The sequence below is a fragment of the Anarrhichthys ocellatus genome, unplaced genomic scaffold (assembly GCF_004355925.1).
Source record: "Anarrhichthys ocellatus isolate YVR2014 unplaced genomic scaffold, GSC_Weel_1.0 scaffold84, whole genome shotgun sequence".
NCBI lineage: Eukaryota > Metazoa > Chordata > Actinopteri > Perciformes > Anarhichadidae > Anarrhichthys > Anarrhichthys ocellatus.
Window position 1 is genome coordinate 1,353,200 of NW_022280114.1, and position 6,867 is coordinate 1,360,066.

Below are 6,867 nucleotides of genomic sequence, written 5' to 3' on the forward strand. Positions count from 1 at the left end.
CACAGACAGTCAGAGACTTCCCCAACTAATAACCGCTGACATTCCTCTGCCTCTGTCTCCCGGAGAGCGTCTGTCCTCAGTCTGTCCTCTCTCACTAACTGTGTCGCTGTGCTTTCACTTCTCACTTCTGGCTGCTTTTCTCCACTGTCAGTGTAACCACGCTTCTTCTTCCTCCTCCCTGCCTGCCTTTGTGTTCCTTCTCCCTCCCTCCTCTCCTCTCCCTTTTTTTTCTTCTTCTTTTAAAAATCCCTGCTCTTAAACCAGGGAAAGCCCTCCCTGCCGAGCAGCTCTCTCTCTCTCTCCCTCTCTCTCTCTCTCTCTGTCTCTGTCTCTGTCTCTCTTATAAAAAAGAAAACAGGACGGCGGATCTAAAAACAGCACTAATTCCTCCATAACTCACACGCGCGTTGTCGACATCAGATTAGCAGCTAACCTACTTGTGGCGTAGCTACAAACCTCCCGCGCCTCCGCAGAGGCTATAAATACTCCTCCGTTGTATCGGCGCATTGATCCGATCGGCGGGGACTAATGAGGGCGCTAATGAGGAAGAGGTGCGCGGCGCGACCTGCACCGCCTCCACGTCAACACCACGAGGAAAAAGGAGGGACTGAAGAGTGTGGATGCAAGTCATGATTATGTTATGTTTTTTATGAATCAAGACACATCTCGTCTTGTTTTGTCTGACCAACAGCACAGAGACACATCAGACGAAACAAATGCTGCCTCACAAATGAAATATTTGATGTTTTTGCTAGAAATAAAATGTATGTATCAAATCATTAAACTGGCTCTGATACACACGTGGAGTCCACCTCATCAGGTACACCTGCATGATATGCTGAGTCATGTTGAAAACTCCTGTGAATCCATTGCCAACAATAGGCGAAAGTAAGGCAGCTTTGGTATTGACGACCTCCCAAAATCTCTGCCAGGTGTGGGCTCACGTAAAAAGAAAAGCAATGTTGTTTAGTCTGTAGTAATGTGGAAGAGCGGACATCAAAATGTCCCTGATGTCATGAGGTTGTTCACAAAACTGTGCAACAAACAGGTCAAATCCAACAGATGATTCAATATGCAACGATGTCAAAAGCTGCAAAAGCTTTGAATTGAACAGCGATCAGTCAGTGAACGTTTGTCATTTCTGATCCATGAAATGACTTGAATGATTGAAAGGAAAAGTTTTTACGTTTCTGTTTGTGTATGAATGAAACAGAGATATCTGTTCATTAGTGAGGTTTGCAAGTGCAGGTGGAGCCAAGCCAGCTACTGTTTCCAGCCTTTATGCTAAGCTAAGCTAAGCACCTTATTTTTGATCTTCTTGAACTCTCAGAAAGAAAAACAAATGCTGAACGAGCAGTCACCAAAGTTGCTGTCCATTCTCTCTGTTCATATCAGCGCTACAGGTGAGGATGACTGTTTTCTTCATCGCTCACTCAACTGGACGGGGCTGATAACACACGCCCACACACACACACACACACACACACACCATCAGACACGACACCTGCACACACACACACACACACCGCTGAGACTCACTGATAGTCATGCCAAGCACATGAAGAAAATGTAAAAAATAAAAATAGTTCTAAACAATTCCCGGATTTCATTTTTACAAGACACACCTGAACCAGAGAATGAGTCACACATCAACGCCCTGCAGGTTCACACACACACACACACACACACACACACACACACACACACACACACACACACACACACACACACACACACGGCGGCAGCTTCCTTGTTATTTATTTTGATGAAGTGTGTTTGGGGGTAGCCGGCAGAATCAACCAGAATGCGAGGTCTAAAAATATCACTGGAGGATTGTTTTTCTTAAACTCGCTGTTCCTCGCTCTTCCTCGCTGTTCGAGGAGGAAAGTCGTGGCTCAGAATCCCCCAGAGTCTCTCCCGCCCGGGAGGCATCGGGGAGCTCAGAACCCCCCTCCCAACATCTCTTCCCATGGCAACAGCGGCTAAAGGAAGAGATGGCCCGTGTTACGCAAGAGGATGAAGCTTCCCCTTCCTCCTGCTCCTCCTCCTCCTCCCTCTCTCACATATTTCCACAGCCTCCCTATTAACCCTCTTTACGTTTGCCCCTATATCGCTCTCCTTACCCTGACATCATTCCCCCCTCTCTTTCACGCTCTCTTTCACACCCTCAACTCTGGCGCTCTGCCATCATCCCCTTCCCCATCCTCGACTGCCTCCCCCCCCCCCCCCTCCCTCTCCATTTGTCCCCCTTTCACCCTCTCTCCCCAGTCTTCTTCCAAGGCATTTATATTTGACCGTGGCTGCAGAAACACTGCTGCCGCAGCACTGCTGAGCGGTTTTCGGTTTAAAAAAAAAAAAAGCTGTTCCTCCAGTCAGCTGTTGGTTGGTTTGCTGGAGGCTTGATGTGACCCCATGACCCTGCTGAGGGGAGCGGAGCTGCCCATCATAAAGCCGTCGTCACCTTTTCAGGGTTTCTGCAGGATTCACCAACTTTAGGACTTTTACGATCCTTGTAACACCACATAGTGAGATGTAACATACTTTGTATTAATGAAGGTATCCCTTCTAGAAGTTACAAACTGTTTCCTTCAATGCGTATTTGCTGTGGCTGAACATTAAAAGGTATTTTAGACATGTGGGTCAGGGTCGTGTGGGACGAGGACTCGTCACACCTGACGGCCGCTTGTCACTCCGCTCCTGCAGCAAGCCAGAGGGTGGCGGCCGACGACCTCCTGACCTCGCTCTAAATATAGGTGTGTGCCTACGTCTTTAAAATATTGACCCGACCTCGTCCGACCCGGCTCAACCTTTCCGATGACTGACACTCTGTTCGGGGGGGGGGGGCTTTCAATCTTTCACCATTGACCCACCAGAGTCCACAGGGTCGTTGGGCAGCCAAGGACGAACTCCCCACCCCTCTGCTCCCCCCTCCCCACCGACGGCCACTTCGGGGCGTGCAACACTCACTCTCTCCGTCATACTCCTCCCCCGCATACCTCACTGAGTCGATACCTAACTAAACACACACACGGATGAAGCAAAAACACGTTTCCCGCCGGTGGCGAGCAGCGAGGAAGCAAAACAAAGAGTTTATGAATGAACAGGCTTCGTCATATGAGGCAGGGCCCCTGTTTTTATGTGTGTTTTTTTTAAAAGAGGCCCTACAGGAGGAAGTTGTTTGCCTACATGATAAGGGTCTGCTGATTCCTGTAAAATCTCACACTGAGCAGACAGTTACATGAACGTGTGCAGAAGTCGCTTATTCAAGTTCCGTTGGAGATTCTGCCAGTTTCAAGTCGGATTTTATTCAGACAAAGTTCTTGGATGACTGTTTGTGATGGGACACATTTGAGACATTTTTATTGTTCAACAAAATTGTTGTTTATTTCTCTGTGTTGCTCAAACTATTGATTATTGATTGTCTTTTTTTGGGGTAATTTGTTTACTGTTTAAGTCATTTATAAAGCAGAGACAGCCTAACATTAGCTGGTTCCAGCTTCTCAAATGTGAAGATTTGTGACTTTTCTCAGTTTTATAACATTTTAAATTGATTATAGGAGTTTTGGGACCGATGGTTGGACAAAATCAAACGTATGAAGATGACACTTGGACTCTGGGAAACAATCGGGGGTATTTTTCACCTTTTTCTTGACAATTTAGAGAAAAACAAAGATTAGTGAGGAATGGCACTAATATAAAAGAAGACTCACAATGTGGATTGAGTACGGACCTTAAAGTCACAACATGGTTAGCTTAGCTTAGCATAAAAACTGGTAGCAAGGGGAAACACCAAGCCTTGCTCTTTCCAAAACGCTTACAAACTTTTCTCTAACTAAACTAACACACGTCTTGTCCTTAAGTACAAGCCGACAAGATGTTATTTTTATAGCACCGCCATCACAAACTATTGTCTCAGCAGTGTTGTACCAACAAACACAAAGAGCATCAGTCACTGCTCGCCACAAAATGCTCGCTGCAATTTTCTCTATAATCATTTCAAAATGCTTGTTTTGCCACTAAATGCACAGCACTTCTTCAAGTTTCCTCTCCGAGCTTCTCCACAGATCACTGAGTGTTTAAGAGGGGAGGAGGACAAAAAAAAAAAAAAAGCCTCTACAGAAGCAGAGAAGTGCTGTGTGGAGATTTTTTAAGAAAGCAGACAGACACGTCTCCTGACGGCAAAGTGTCACTTTAGTTTGTCGCCTGTAAGCGAAGCAACAGTTTCTGATCGTTGGTCCTCCCCCCCCCCCCCCCTCGTGCATGTGACCCCCACGCTGCCTGATGATGGCGGACGTCCCACGTGGCGGAGAAACGACAAGTGTCAGGGTTGATAAATACAGCCCACAGCCTGACCTTCAGCAAACCACGCGGCTAACCTCTGCCCTTCTCGCCCACTTGCCCTTCACATCTGGTGGGCACAGCGGCAGAGGACTCTCCTGAAGGCTAGACTCACAAATTGAACCTCAAATTCGGCCGTAACGTGTGTAATCAGTGAAGAAAATACACGTCCGTGAGCAGAATTAAGACGCTGACATTGAATTAATTATGAGCCGTTGTGCCGCTGCGGCAAAACTGCTCCCACTAATGCTAATAGCGGAGCGGCTTCATTGGCATGGGGGGAAATCGGAGTCAGCAGCTCTCCTGACGACGGCCTTATGAATCAATGCATGATCTGAGCGCAGCCCCAGACTGGACGCCGACTTGAGAAAAAAAACAAAAAAAAAAAAACAGGATGAGGAGCAGTGAGCAGAGAAGAGGATTCTCAGAGGAGTTTTTGAGCCAGAGAGGAATGACTGAGTGTACCTTCAGGGCTTGTCGCTCAAGAGGACGGGAGGGGGGGCACCAGATCTGAAGCGACGTCGGCACATTTCCACCATTTTCTCCCTCGAACCTTACTGCCCAGCTCCTCGGGTTGAATCAACAGTACGGCTGCTCTCTCCTCCTCTTAGAGCGATTCGTTCTTTTTTCCCCCTCAAACCTTCTCCGACAACACGATTGTGGCTACGAAAACCTTTTCAGACGTGTCCACCCAGGCTGGCTTCGTCAAGCTGTTGAAGCGCTGGCATTCTGTCATTCAGACATGACTTATACGTTCACGAAACATTTGGCTGATGCGGAAAAATTGGTGCAAGTGCAATGGAAAAAAACTGAGCGAATACGTCGAGAGGCACATGAAGCACGCGACTTAAACGTCGACTAAAGAGAACTACAATTTGATGCCTTCACGGTCGTATGCCTCCGCCAACCATGTCAAGTTCCAGGTTGCAGGTTGCGACATACATCCATGTTTGTCCAAAATGTCATCACTTTATCATTTCCTATTAGACATTTGCGCAGAACTGTCATAATGAGAGTGAAAAAAAACTTGGTTTTGTGAGGCCACAGTGACTTTTAACCACCAAAATCTAATCAGTTCAGTCGGACGTTTGTGGCAAATCTTTAAGAAATTCCCTTCAGAGGTTTCCTGAGACATAGTGTTCACGAGAATGGGACAAACGTACGGACCGTCGCTGGCGAGGAGACATAAAAATGGCGGCAGATGAAAACCTCTGACTTGACTGATGAGCAGACTGCAACCTTCCTCAAATGAATACATGAAATAAATGTACATATTTGCCATTTTTCCAATTTGTTTGACTGGATCTTTTTTGGATGACGTCATCTCGTTGCGCCATCTTCCAAATCTGATACATTTTCGTATTGATTTCGTCATTTATCAGTGAGCGACTTCTGCTGCCTAAAAAACATGCACAAGCACTTAAATGACAGGACGTTAAACTGCGACTCAGGTGACATGAATATTTTTGGGGTTTTGGACTTTTGTTTCAATAAAACAGGCCATTTTGAAGAAGTGGGCATTATGGGAAGTTTTGATAGAAACTTTTTTTTACAAAAACACGCTCGTACAACCATATAACCAGACCAGCGCTCCTTCTAGCAGAGCTCTTAACATACAAGTGAGCCCCCCCAGCCCCCTCCCAGAATGCTCCTCTGCCCTCCTCCCTCCCTGCACATTCGTGGGAGGTTCCAGCCGTAGGACACAAGGAACAGCACCTGCAGACCGAGACTCATGCTGCTCTGTTTCCCTGGCAACCCCTACATCGGGCTTTGCGTGTGCAAACCATTAAGCAATGCCAGCTCTGCACACACACACGCACACGCACACAACAAACCTTTTAAGGGTTTCCGGCTTACAGACGTTCCCTTCTCTTTTTTTTTTTTATTTGAGTTTTTCCAAAGCATTTTAATTTTTTAGGAGTTTTTTTAAACTCCTGCAGCTTAACTGGCGTCACATTTTCCCCCACAATCATGAAAAAAAAGACGGACCCCCGGAGTTTCAGAGTCCAAACAGAGGCAGGTTTTGTCGGGGCACTTCTCTGCAGATGACATACGTCCTCGCTGCGTATAGGAGCTCTCCGCCCCCCGCCCCCCACCCCATCTGTGTGTCGTGAGCACATCTCCGAAATAATGTGACATCCAGCCTCGCCAGCGCCAGGAGAATTTCTTCCACTATTCTGGGCCTGTGCGCTGACGTGAGCAGAGGCAAATCCTGCCGGCCCCCACCCTGGTTTTTTTTTTTCCTTCTCCTTCCCTTAACTCGTCATTCCCACTCAGACGCTCACGCCTCTCCGAGTTGCCAACATCAATGCCGCTCAGCAAAGTTTCCAGGAAGTGGCTCGGGGGGGGCCACAAAAGCTCACCTGTGGAGGGGAGAAAGGTACTAACAAGTAGGGGAAGGTCAACCGTTCGTTAGCTCCAATTTAACTCGGCGTCTCTGAGCCCTTCACTTGTGCTTTGCTTTGAAAAGTTTAAGCCCAATACACACACACACACACACACACACACACACACACACACACACACACA

General features: G+C 47.3%; 1 protein-coding gene across 4 annotated transcripts in view; it reads right to left on the reverse strand.

Annotated features, from left to right (window-relative positions):
• The window catches only part of hivep1 (HIVEP zinc finger 1), a 59,572-nt gene that overhangs the window by 39,786 nt on the left and 12,919 nt on the right, over positions 1 to 6,867 (reverse strand). The gene's annotated exons all lie outside the window — the stretch shown is intronic.